Source organism: Phascolarctos cinereus, unplaced genomic scaffold (assembly GCF_003287225.1).
Source record: "Phascolarctos cinereus isolate Bilbo 61053 unplaced genomic scaffold, phaCin_HiC Scaffold_5;HRSCAF=322, whole genome shotgun sequence".
NCBI classification, from domain to species: Eukaryota; Metazoa; Chordata; class Mammalia; order Diprotodontia; family Phascolarctidae; genus Phascolarctos; species Phascolarctos cinereus.
The window spans coordinates 413,899,575-413,913,028 of record NW_027555958.1 but is presented as its reverse complement, the minus strand read 5'-3'; the positions used below and the strand labels follow the sequence as shown (position 1 = coordinate 413,913,028).

The following is a 13,454-nucleotide window of genomic DNA, read 5'->3' as shown; positions in this document are numbered from 1 at the left end:
ATGAGCATGGCAGCAGGTCTTCAATGAAATACCCCAGGAATCTGTGCTGTTTTTAATATACGTATATATACACATATACATGTACATATATACACACATATATTGGGGGGGTGTGTGTGTATCTATATATATGTATATATATATATATTTCAAGATCTCAGTTAAAAATATAAATGGCATGCTTATACAATTTTCAGCTGATACATAGTTGGAAGGGATAAATGACATATTAGATGACAATGTTTGGATTCAAAGGATCTTGATGGGTTGGAATGTTGGTCTTTATTTAATAAGATGAGATTCAGTAGAGATAAATGTAAATTCTTACACTGGGGTATGAAAAATGAACTTACAAAATACAAGATGGTAGAGGAAATGTTAGGCAGCATTATTATGAAAAAGATCTGGGAGTTTTAGTGAACTTCAAATACATTATGAGTCAGCAATATGTGGCAGCTAGATGGTGCAGTGGATGGATGGAACGCCAGGCCTAGAATCAGGAAGACCTGAGTTCAAATCCAGCCTCGGATACTTAATAGCTGTGTGACCCTGGGCAAGTCATTTAACCCTGTTTGCCTCAGTTTGCTTATCTGCAAAATGAGCTGGAGAGAAGGAAATGGCAAACCAGTCCAGTATCTTTGCCAAGAAAACCCCAAATGGGGTCACGAAGAGTAGGACAGGCATGGCTGAAACAAGTGAACAGCAACAACAATGATACATGGCAGCCAAAAATAGCTAATGTAATTGTGGGCTGCATTAAAGAGACTTAGTTCCAGGAATAAGAAGATGACAGGTCCATGTAATTCTACCTTCATCAGACCTCATCTGAAATAATGTGTCTAGTTCGAGTTACCACAGGTTAAGAAGGACATTTATAAACTGGAGAGTGTCTGAAGGAGGGCAGGCAAGATGGTGAAGACAATTGTGTCCCACATGAGGATGGGTTGAGGGATCTGAGCATGTTTAGATTGGAGAGGAGAACACTCAGGGAGGACATGGTAACTGTCTTCAAGTATTTGAGAGGGCAGTCCGGAAGTGCAAGTTGGAATTGGAATGCAGTGGGACACTCATACACCATCAGACAGTTAACACAAATGAGATTCATTTTGCCATAGTAGGGGAAGTATATTTCCACAAGGACACAGAATTGATTAAGATGGGCACAACTTATCAGCTTCTGTGTTGGTCATGCTGTATGCTATTGGTCAGAAATCTGAGCAGTTCCATCCTCCTGATCGGGGCTGGCTTTTGGACTCAGGCCACCAAGATTCAAATTTTGACTCTCCTACTTAATAGCTGTATGACCTTGGGTTAGTTACTCACAGTTCTAGGTCCTCAGTTCCACATTTGTAAAATAAGGGTGTTGGATGACATGACAAGTTCTTTTTGGGTTCTAAACCTATCATCCTATAGTCTATGGATAATGAATCTTCTTAATGGTTACAAAGGGACAAGCAATGAGAAAGCAGATCTATGTTTATAATCTGTAGACAGACTTTCCTGTTTCTACTGTGCATATTCCTGAATTATTAGGGAGAATATAAAATAATTTTTAAAAAATACTTCTTTGCTTATATAGCATTATACTTTTTTTCAGACCACGTTGTAGAACTCAGTAAAGTAAAATTTCAACTATCTTGATTTATAACTTTTGAAGTGTCATTATTATGATACAGTCCTGTGTCTTTCCATTATTTATTATGCTAGTGAAAATAAGTCGGTTTTATCTATAAAGCATTATAATCGAGAAACCTTGAACAGGAAAAAAAAGGGTCTAATTTTTGCTTATTTCACCCTCAGTGTAGTTAACCACATTAAGCCATTTCAATGAGTGAAAAAAAATTACCTTACAAACTGCTATATTTTAATATGAGAGAAAGAGAACGAATTTCAGCTTTTGAAAGATTCCTGTTTGTTTCCAGCAGAAAGCTGATCATATGAATTATATAGTTCATCTAACACTTGTGGAAAGAAGGTTAATTGAAGAACGGCAAAACATTTGCACACATCTCAGTGTTTAAAGATTATTTTGATATGAGGTTAGCAACTACAAGGTAAAACTCTCAAGCAATATGCACATTAGAGAATCTTTGGGATGAAAAAAAATGGCTTAAGGCAGCATTAGAATTTCAGTTTCCAGTGTCTGTCTTAAAGTCAAGTTTGTCATTTCATTTTTCAATAGCTGATGAAAAATCAAACTCAGATCATTTTCTTTCTTGTCTTTGAGTTCATTATTCAAGTCGAAGTCATACCAGAAAATAATTTACAGTTAGTATTTTATCAGCTGAGAGCATAAGCTTGGATAGGTCCTGTCAAGTCAGAAAAGATGCAAGGTCCCACCGATAAGTCTTTCCTCTAAGGACCAGCCTAGCTACATTTAGAAAGACTCGTCACCATGTTGTTATCTCACAAGTGTTATTTCAAAATCTTGAGATATTCAAGTCTTATTAGTTTGCCTTTAGTTACAGAAAAAAATAGAATGTTGACATTGTTGATCTTGTCAGCTTTGCTCGGTGACGACATAGATGGTGCCAGCCCCCAAGAAACACGATAAATATTATCCAGATTTAAAGATGAGAAAACCTCCCAGTTTGTTATACAGATCCTCTTGAGAGGATTTATGGTGTAGCATAGAGAGGAGCCCCACGTGATAAAAAAATTTGGAGAGCTTTACCTCCTGCAAACTGCATCACATCCCAGCCATCTCCTCACTGGCTGGCTATATTCCAGCCATCATCTGCATCTCCCCTCCACCATAATCTTGGACTTCATTCTTGGGGCCACTTGATCTACTAGGTGAGCGTTCATTCACCTTTTCTTGCTTGGAACCAGGCCTGTACACCACTTCTTGGCCGATTCCACACTATGCTGTGGTATGTGCCTTTCCCCCTCTTCCCACTGCCCTTGATGTTTTCTCTTTTCTTTTAAAATGTAAGTTATTCCTTGATGTCAAGAACTGTCTGTCTTCATTGGTGGAGGGACTGTCTTCATTAATGAAAGTGACCTTTATTGTATAGAATTGTGGAGTTCTTGAGCTATCCTTAAATCAAAAGTATATCATCTGAGGGATTCTGGAGGTCCCTGGATGAAGAGATCCTTCTTCAACACTTTGAATGAGAGGCAATTCTCTCGCTCACATTTCATTTTTAAAGGTACTCTGATTGCTTATAAGTTCTTTATATTGAACCATAATCTGTTTCTTGGCATTTATAAAACCAGTCCTTGGTTCTAGTTTATAATTCTGGGATCAAGCAGAGTAAGTACCATCCTTCTTTGATATTCCAAGTGAAAGTATATATTATGTGCCTTTTGTTGACAAGATTTTGATTTGGAGAAAAAAGAGATGTGGGATTTTAGTCCTAATTTTCTCCTAAATCTGTTTTATATACTGTAAACTTTCTAAGGGATAATTTACTTTCCATACTGCTTTTGACTGAGTTAGGAGTATGAGCTACAGAAAGAAGTTTTTAGCTTGTTGAAACCCCAAGAAAAGATGATTGCTGTCCCCATGTTCTTTAATCTTACAAAAATAGTGCTATTTATGGTTATGCTCCATTAATGTATTGTATTCAAGCACCTGAATGTGTTTTTGCATGATAAGTCTTGTAATGTTTATCATAATTTATGGATGCATCCAGCATTGCACAAAATGGAACATAAAATATTTACCTTGATTAATACCATTTACAGTTTTCTTTTTTTTTTCCAACCAAAATTGATTAAGTTCTGTATATGTCACAGAATAAGATTCCTACCCTGTTCTGAATGAGGTATAATTAGAAAATATGTCTGGAGCAGGGTGAGGAGGAGAAGCAAACAGAAACATACTATTGAGTTGACAAGTTTTGATATGGTTTCTCCCTTTTCAGTAGAGAAGACTTAACAAACATTATATGCTACCAGAGAAGTAAGTTATAATTGTTAACCAGCCTGTTGCAAAAATAATTTTGCCGGTGTACATTTATTGGACCAACTTAAATTATTTCATTCCACTAAGTAGAGTTTATAATTGATATCTAGACCTATTATGTCCTTCCAGGGACAAACACTTCTGTTTTTTTCTATTCATTTGTTTTCCAACTAGTAAAGTTGTAATCAGGTAAATAAAATTCACGTGTTATTAGAGAGATTTGCTGTCTGTGAAGAGTAGAATATAAATCTTTCCTGGTTCAGTTAAGTACAATTCAACAAATAATTATGGAATGATTCCAATATGTAAGTCACTCTTTTGGGGGTGAAATAATGAAGAGTTTAAGCTTTGGACCTTGTTCTTAAAGAGCTTACAATACATTTGAAAGGAAAAGGTTGTGGAAAAGGATATGTGAAGTACCTAAATAATTATAGTTCAAAAAAAAGCTAATATGAGTGAAGGTAATAATACTGCAGCATTTTAAGATTACTTTTTTTCCACATTTTCTTAATAGACTGTTTTGGCATTCATGTTCAGATGTAGAATTACCACATATCCCAAGAGTTTCCTGTTCCATTGAAATTATTAAAATCTGTCTAGAAAGTGAGTAATCTCTCATCAACTTTTTTCTTTAATGGGAAGAATTGTCTGTCACAAACTACCTTCTCTCTTGGTGGACACTGTAAGCAAGTCAGATAAAGTATACCTCAGTGAATATATAAATTGTCCTCTTTTTAAAAGTTCACATTCCATGTATCTGCTGCAGTTTTTGATTAGGATTACATGTATATGAACAAAAAGTAACCAGCAGACATAAGTAATATAGACCTTAAAAAGTAATTTATAAGGTGTACAATCATAGTTTAATGAGAAGAAAGAATTTGTTTTGCTGTGGAAAGAAAAATTGCTTAAAAAAACAAGAAAAAAAGGACAGGGATAAATGGATACTTCTTTGATTAGAGAAATGTTAATAGTGGAGTGCTAGGAGTCAGTGATAAAACAAGTTTTACATGCTACTCCTTTTTGAAATTCTCTCTTCCTTTGATTAGAATGTATATATCCATTTACTTCTCCAATAATTCCTTTCAATTCTGAAACTCCTGCTTTGGGGCTCTACTGTCTTGATAGGTGGTTGACTCAGTCACCCACCAAACTTAGGCTCGACTCCAGCCATTCCCCAACCATCTTCTCAACAGCCATCATCCTGGTGCATATCCCATCCTTTCCTCCTTTTACAGATCGGGAACCATAATCAAATTGATTCCGTCATTACTTCTGGAAGGGGCATGTCCTTTACTCCCCAATGGTTCCACTCACCTGGTTTAAATCCTTGTAATTTTCCTGCCCCAAATGACCTTCCATGAACATCTTTACTCTGTATTTCCCTATTGGAATGTAAACTCAGTGATCAATCATTGAATCATGCATGACTAGCACTCCATCTTTGAATCAATATATAAACAAGGAACAATTCCAGATACTATGGCATTCTTTAAAATTATCCATCTATATTACTGACCCAGGTGCTAGAACATCTCTGGGAAACGCAGCCTAGGACCATAGGCAGCAGTAGCTCAGGTGTGTGTGAAGAGGCTATCTTGCACTCAAGAATTCTTTCAGGATCCTGTCAAATGTAACCCCTTTTTGTAATGATCTTGTCTTCCATAACAGGCTTTCTTCTATGGCTCTGAGAGAGCTTGGCTACTTTTTGTTCCCTACCTCAGGCCTCTCTTTTTGCCTGTACTCACTGTTGATAGTTACTATTGAAGTCTATATTATTCTCTTGTCTCTTTTTTTCGACCTTTAAGTCAATGCTTTGACTTTCAGAGCATTGCTGGCAATTTGCATGTAATGCCCAGAAAGCAGATTATTCCTAATATGATTTATTTGAGAAGACAGGGCATTGCTTTTTGCTTCAGTATTTCTCCAATTATGTTCAAACCTTTACCCACAATTCAAAGAATGAAGACTGGCAGAGATTCAAGGTTTTTCTGTTGCTGTTTTCAACTAAATGGTTTTTGTGGCATGCTTGAAACAGGAAGCTGCTTTTACAATTTCTCCTTTCCCTTTTGCAAACATCAAGGCTGACTAAATCAGATCTACCCCTGTAAACCCATCTGTTTGCAAGGAACTGCAAGTTGACTTGCTAGTAATGTTTCAGCATAGATCTGACAACAGTATGGAACCAAAGGAGGGGTCCCTGTGGAGTTCAAACAGAAAGCATATTCTAAAGGTCAGGTTTTTAAAGGCCTAACATTAGCTGCCAGCCGACCAATCATGGCTAATAATAACCTGTCAACGACCATCTTTATACACTAACAACATGGCACACAGCACGTGTTAAGTGAACGTTATTTGTCATAAAATTTAAAGGTAGAAGGGAGCCTGGAAGCCAGTCAGTCTTCATTTGATATGAAAACTTTAATCTTCAAGATAAAAAGAGGTATCATAAAAAGAATTTGGTAAGACTTCTTCTTCACCTATTTTCCCAAATAGTCTGTATAGTATTGGAATTAATTGTTCTTTAAATGTTTGATAGAATTCGCATGTAAATCCATCTGACCCTGGAGATTTTTTTCTAGGGAGTTCATCAATGGCTTATTCAATTTCTTTTTCTGAGATGGGGTTATTTAAGTATTTTACTTCCTCTTCTGTTAATCTGGGCAATTTATATTTTTGAAATTTATTTCACTAAGATTGTCAAATCTGTTGGCATATAGTTGGGCAAAATAATTCCTAATTATTGTTTTAATTTCCTCTTCCTTGGTGGTAGCTTCACCCTTTTCGTTCTTAATACTAGTAATTTGGTTTTCTTCTTTCTTTTTTTTAATTAAATTAACCAAAGGCTTATCTGTTTTATTGGTTTTTTCGTAAAACCAGCTCTTAGTTTTATTTACTAGTTGAATAGTTTTCTTAATTTCAATTTTATTAATTTTTCCTCTGGTTTCCAGTATTTCTAATTTAGTGTTTAATTGAGGGTTTTTAATTTGTTCTTTTTCTAGTTTTTTTTAGTTGTATGCCCAATTCATTGATGATACCTAAACCAGGAAGAGTCAAAACAGAGAAAGAAAGTTGTAGACCAATTTCTCTAATGAATATCGATGCAAAAATTTTAAACAAAATATTAGCAAATAGATTACAACAACTTATCGCAAGAATAATACACTATGACCAGGTAGGATTTGTACCAGGAATGCAGGGCTGGGTTCGGTAGTAGGAAAAATATCAGCATAATTGAGCATATCAACACCAAAACCAACAGAAACCACATGATCATCTCAGTAGATGCAGAAAAAGCTTTTGACAAAATACAACACTCATTCCTATTAAAAACACTAGAAAACATAGACATAAATGGAGTCTTCCTTAAAATAATAAATAGCATCTATCTAAAACCTTCAGCAAGCATTACATGTAATGGGGACAGGCTAGAAGCATTTCCAGTAAGATCTTGAGTGAAACAAGGATGTTCATTATCACCACTATTATTCAGTATTGTACTGGAAACATTAGCTTTAGCAATAAAAGAAAAAGAAATTGAAGGTATTAGAATAGGCAAAGAAGAAACAAAGCTATCACTCTTTGCAGATGACATGATGATATACTTAGAGAATCCTAGAGAGTCAAGTAAAAAACTACTTGAAATAATAAACAACTTTAGCAAAGTTACAGGGTATAAAATAGACCCACATAAATCATCGGGGCATTTCTATATATTACCAACAAAGTCCAACAGCAAGAGATAGAAAGAGAAATTCCATTTAAACTTACTGCAGACATTATAAAATATTTAGGAGTCTACTTACTGAAACAAACTCAGGAACTCTATGAACACAATTACAAAACACTTTTCACACAAATAAAGGCAGATCTAAATAACTGGAAAAACATCAGTTGCTCATGGGTAGGCTGAGCTAAGATAATAAAAAATGACAGTTCTACCTAAGCTAATTCACCTATTTGGTGCCATACCAATCAAACTACCAAAAATTGTTTTATAGTTAGAAAAAATAATAACAAGATTCATTTGGAAGAACAAAATGTCCTGAATATCAAGGGGAACTAATGAAAAGAAATGCAGGGAAAGGTAGCCTAGCAATTCCAGTTCTTAAATTGTATTATAAAGCAGCAGTCATCAAAACTGCTTGGTACTGGCTAAGAAATAGGGAGGTGGATCAGTGGAATAGGTTAAATATGCAAGATACAGTACTCAATGACTATAGTTATCTATTATTTGATAAACCCAAAGACCCCAGCTTCTGGGATAAGAACCCACTCTTTGAAAAAAACTGCTGGGAAAACTGTAAAAGAGTATGGCACAAACAAACTAGGCATAGACCAAAATCTCACACCATATACCAAAATAAAGTAAAAATGGGACCATGATTTATATATAAAGGCTGATACTATAAGCAGACTGGGAGAGCAAGGAATAGTTTACCTATCAGATCTATGGAGAACAGAAGAATTCATGACCAAACAAGAAATAGAGAACATTACGAAAAGCAAAATGGATAATTTTGATTACATTAAATTGAAAAGTTTTTGCACAAACAAAACCAATGCAGCTAAAATTAGAAGGAAGGTAGAAAATTTGGAAAGAATGTTTACAACCAGTCTCTCTGATAAGGGCCTCATTTCTAAAATATATAGAGAATTAAGTCAAATTTATAAGAATACAAGCCATTCCCCAATTGATAAATGGTCAAAGGATATGAACAGACAGTTCTCAGATAAAGAAATTAAAGCCATCTATAGTCATATGAAAAAATGCTCTAAATCATTATTGATTAGAGAAATGCAAATCAAAACAACTCTGAGGTACCACATCACACCTATCAGATCGGCCAACATGACAAAACAGGAAAATGATAAATGTTGGAGAAGATGCAGGAAAATTGGAACACTAATGCATTCTTGGTGGAGTTGTGAAATGATTCAAACATTTTGGAGAACAATTTGGAACTATGCCCAAAGGGCTATAAAAATGTGCATACCCTTTGATCCAGCAATAGCACTTCTAGGGCTATATCCCAAAGAGATCATACAGATGGGAAAAGGACCCACATGTACAAAAATATTCATAGCAGCTCTTTTTGTGGTGGCAAAGAATTGGAAATTGAGAGGATGCCCATCAATTGGGGAATGGCTGAGCAAGTTGTGGTATATGAATGTAATAGAATACTATTGTGCTATAAGAAATGATGAACCCGGTTGAGTTCAGAAAAACCTGGAAAGACTTGTATGGTCTGATGCTGAGTGAAATGAGCAGAACCAAGTGAACTTTGTACACAATAACAGCCACGTTGTATGATGACTAATATTGATAAACTTAACCCTTCCCAGCAATATAAGGATCTAAGACATCTCCAGAGGCTTCATGATGGAAAATGCTATCCACATACAAAAAAAGAACTATAAAGGTTGAATTGCTATTTTTTTCTCTTTTGTTGAGTTTTGTTTCCTCTTTCTAATGGTTCCTCCTATTGGTTTTAATTTTTACTTACAACACCACTAATGCGAAAATATGTTTAATAGGAATGTAAATGTATAGAGTATATCAGATTGTTTGCCGTCTTGGGGAGGGTGGTGGGGAGGAAGGGGAAGAACAGTTTTAAACTCTAAAGCATATGAAAGTGATTATTGATAAATCAAAATAAAATTAATAAAAAAAAAAGATAAAGAAAGAGGCCCTGATGGGTCATTTGACTTTCCTAAGGTCAGAAAGTACGTTTAGGACTTCAACTCAGTTCTTTTCTTTCTATCCAGTGCTTTTATGTCTAATATAGGTGCACATTGCAGCTAATACTTTTGTCCAGGCACTTGGGTGAGGAAAGCAGTATTGTACTTTGAAAATAGGACAAAGAAAAGAACAGTTAAATTATTAGAGAAGAGAAAGTATTGCATGGTGGGAAGGGTACTGGCTCTGGATTCAGAGGACCTCGGCTCAAATCCTGACCAATGCTTACTACCTGTATGTCTTTGGATAAGTTCTGTAACTTTTCTGGTCTTTGTTTTCCTGTTCTGTAAAATGAGGAAATTTACTTGATGACTCTGAATTTCCGTCGGGCTTCGTATTTGTGATCCTATGTTCTTTTGGTTATTCTTTGGGATATTTCTTTTATTTGTTGTTGTTGAATCATTTCAGTCGTGTCTGACTCTGTGATGCCATTTGAGGTTTTCTTGGCAAAGATACTGGAGTGGTTTGCCCATTTCCTTCTCCAGCTCATTTTGCAGATGAGGAAACTGAGGCAAACATAGTTAAGTGACTTGCCCACGGTCACACAGCTAGTAAGTGTTTGAGGCTAGATTTGAACTCAGGAAGTTGAGTCTTCCTGACTCCAGGCCTGGTATTCAGTGGATATAGTGTACCACCTAGCTGCCCATTGTTTTTATGCTACATTCATTCACTAGCTTACATGGGGAAAAGTCACCCCCAATTGAGCACTTTGCCACTTTGTTAACAATATAGAACCAACCATATCAAAGACAATAGGTTGAAACCATCCAAACTTTTCTTTGTAATCCATGCTGATGCTTCTGTGCTTTCCTTTTTTCCCATCATAACAAACGAGTAGCTGATGATTCTCTCCAAGGGTCATAAAAAACTGCAGAAGAACATGAATTATTATAAGAATGTCAGTGGTAAAAGTTCTTGAAGGATAGCTAGTATAATGCTTGCAGTACAGCTACTAGAGATGGAACCCGCTTCTAAAATGATCAAAAGTTAATCGAGATGTTTGTCATACATTGTATAAAATGATATTTAATGGATTTCCACTGTAATCTCAGTTCCCTTTTCTGATGGGACATAGATTTTTATCACTCTTCAGACTGATGCCTTTTTTTAAAGAATAATTTAGTCTTGTGCTTCAAAAATTTGGGAATAAAAAAGTAAAGTCTTTATAAAATGAATTAAAATTCTCTGATAATGATATGTGGATTCTTTATTCTCAAGAATAAGCAGAATTCAACCCTTATGTAATTTTTGTCCCAGAAAGGTCCTGGGAAACGGAGCAGAGCTTCTGTGACCTTGCTTATTTCCATGTGACCCACATGGATGGTAGTAGCAAGGGGTGCCCTGCTTTCACAAACTGATGGTGCCCGTAGTGGTGTCTCCCCTTTTTTTTCCCAGCATCACACCACACCCCTCAATTTCTGAAAACAGAAGTCAGAACAGCAACATGACCTTTGACAAATGTGGTCCTACTTTGGCCCTGTGCCTTCTATTATTAATCATCTTGAATTTTTTTCATATGTGTATACATGCTAATTTTTTTTTTAATAATTTTCTTCAATTATCAAGGATGTATTGCTTTTATTTCCCTCCTACCTTTCCCCTCCCACTGGAAAAAAGAAAGAAAGAAATATAAAATCCACATGCTACTTTTTTATATGGAGTGTATCTTTCCATGTTTGGGGGGCAGGGAAGAGAGTATCTTAGAAAAAAATTTGGAAATTTTAAGACATGTAAAATCTTTAAAGTTTAGGATTACTGTTAGTCATTTGATTTATTCTTGTTATCATTAGTGCTTTAGCTCTAGGGAGTTTCCACAGAAAAGGTATAGAAGCTACTGAGAAGAAAAAAATTTTTTTAAATAGGTGGTGTTTCTTTAGTACTTTAAGGTTTTCAAAGCTCTTTACAGACATTATCTTATTGGAGCAGGTAGTTCACAGATCCTATCAAGATTCGTCTATACATGATAAAAAAGAGAACTAAGCCTCTGATATTCAGAGTGGTAGTGGAGGGAGGTACGTTCATCCTGAAGGATTGTCACTCTTAGTGTTTTTGAAGGTCACTGGACCCCAGTGATGTGGCCTCCCATGGAGGAGTCACATTCTGAAATCTTAAGTGACTGTTTCTTCTCTCTGCTTCTTATGGACGGCACAGAGGAATTTTTTTTTTTAAATGTCATTTGATGTCATTTTACAGATAAGGAATTTTAGGTCTGACAAAGCAGAATAACTTGCCCAATGTCATATAGGTAGAAGACAACTGGATTCAAAACCAGGTCCTCTGACTCCAAATCCATCTTGAATTCCAGTGTTAGTCCACTTCTAGGACTTTTAGCCTTTTAGAAGCCGTTAGGTATTGTAGTAGATAGAACAACAGACTTGGAATCAGGAAGACCTGAGTTCAAACCTGCCCTTAGATACTTACTAGCTTGTGTGACCCTGGGCAAGTCACTTCAGTACTTTGTGCCTCGATTTCTTCATCTGTAAAATGGGTATAATAAATACCTACCTCCCAGGGTTTTTGTGAAGTTAAAATTAGATATTTGTAAAGTACTTTTCAAATCTTAAAGCTCTACATAAATGTTATTGCTATTAATATTCTAGGAGTGTGTTGTACTGTTTCACCTTCATTCTCATTAAAGATATATCTAAGCAGTATAGCTAAAGTGCTTATTCAGTTTGCAAAATGGAAATAGAAAAGGGTATAGAAAAAAAGCAGTTTAAATTGTGCTTGTTCTCAATTCAGTGAAGTTCTAGGGATTTTTTCCCCGGAGCACCTGAGGATGTGGGAACAATATATAAATGTCCAAATAGAGGGAGTCTTAAAAAAATAAACCTAAAAGGGGAAATTTAGTCAAGAGTAGTTAGAGTTGGTCGTCTGTAAGGTGCGTTTCTACTCTACGTTCCTACGGTTTTTATATTTTTGTTTCTACGGTCTAAGGAGGCTAAGTAAATTTCCATGGTGCCATGCTCCCCAGGCAAAGTTTCTAGGCTCTACTAGGCCATTTCCTGATAAAACTGCCACCCTTCAGGCCACTGACTCCTAATATAGTGCCACCTTGGGTGAATAATGTCTTCTTCCATCAGCTTTTCAGGCCATACTTAAATGAAGGCTGTTATTGTAAAAGATGATCTCTCCTTTCTTCTACTAGGAAAAGCCAGGGCAATACAAACATGATCCTGTCTTTCTGAAGACTCATTTCCCATACTTGGAATACTTAACCACTGTTCTTTTAAAGTAAAAATTACTTCAAAGACTCTCCTCTAAAGTCATTTTTATTGCCCTGAGTGGACTCTTTCTTTTTCTTTTGCAAGGAGAAACTCACTCTATGTCTCATTGCATACGCTGAAGCAATTGCTAGTCAGAAGGGTTATTTTGTCTCCTCTCTACTCCTTAAACCAGCAGAATTTCCTTAAAACTTATTTGCAGTGTTTTGGGTGCTTGCTGACAAATATAGAGCTTTGCAGTCCGTTTGCTTTTTTCCACTAGACGATATAAGGTCTAATTACCACCCAGCATGAAGTAGGAGCTGAGTTGAAAAGAGATAAGAAGAGAAGACAGTGGCTTACCTCATAGATGATCAGCTATCCCCATCTTTTCTTGATTTTCTGGGCAAGAAAGAATAAGAATTAAAATTCATTAAAGAAACTCACATCATCAAAACTCCCTTTTCTTTTATTCAAGTCTGGGAAAGGGATATAGTCAAATGTTTACAGATAGAAGACATTAAACAATGCTTTTAATTTGCAATTAGCACTCTTTTGTTACTGGATGGAAGTGTGTGGAATAAATGCACCCACTAGGGTT

The 13,454-nt window shown here is 35.8% G+C and overlaps 1 protein-coding gene across 4 annotated transcripts in view; it reads left to right on the top strand.

Moving 5' to 3' along the window:
- RABGAP1L (RAB GTPase activating protein 1 like) overlaps positions 1-13,454 on the top strand; it is a 681,088-nt gene that overhangs the window by 390,346 nt on the left and 277,288 nt on the right. The gene's annotated exons all lie outside the window — the stretch shown is intronic.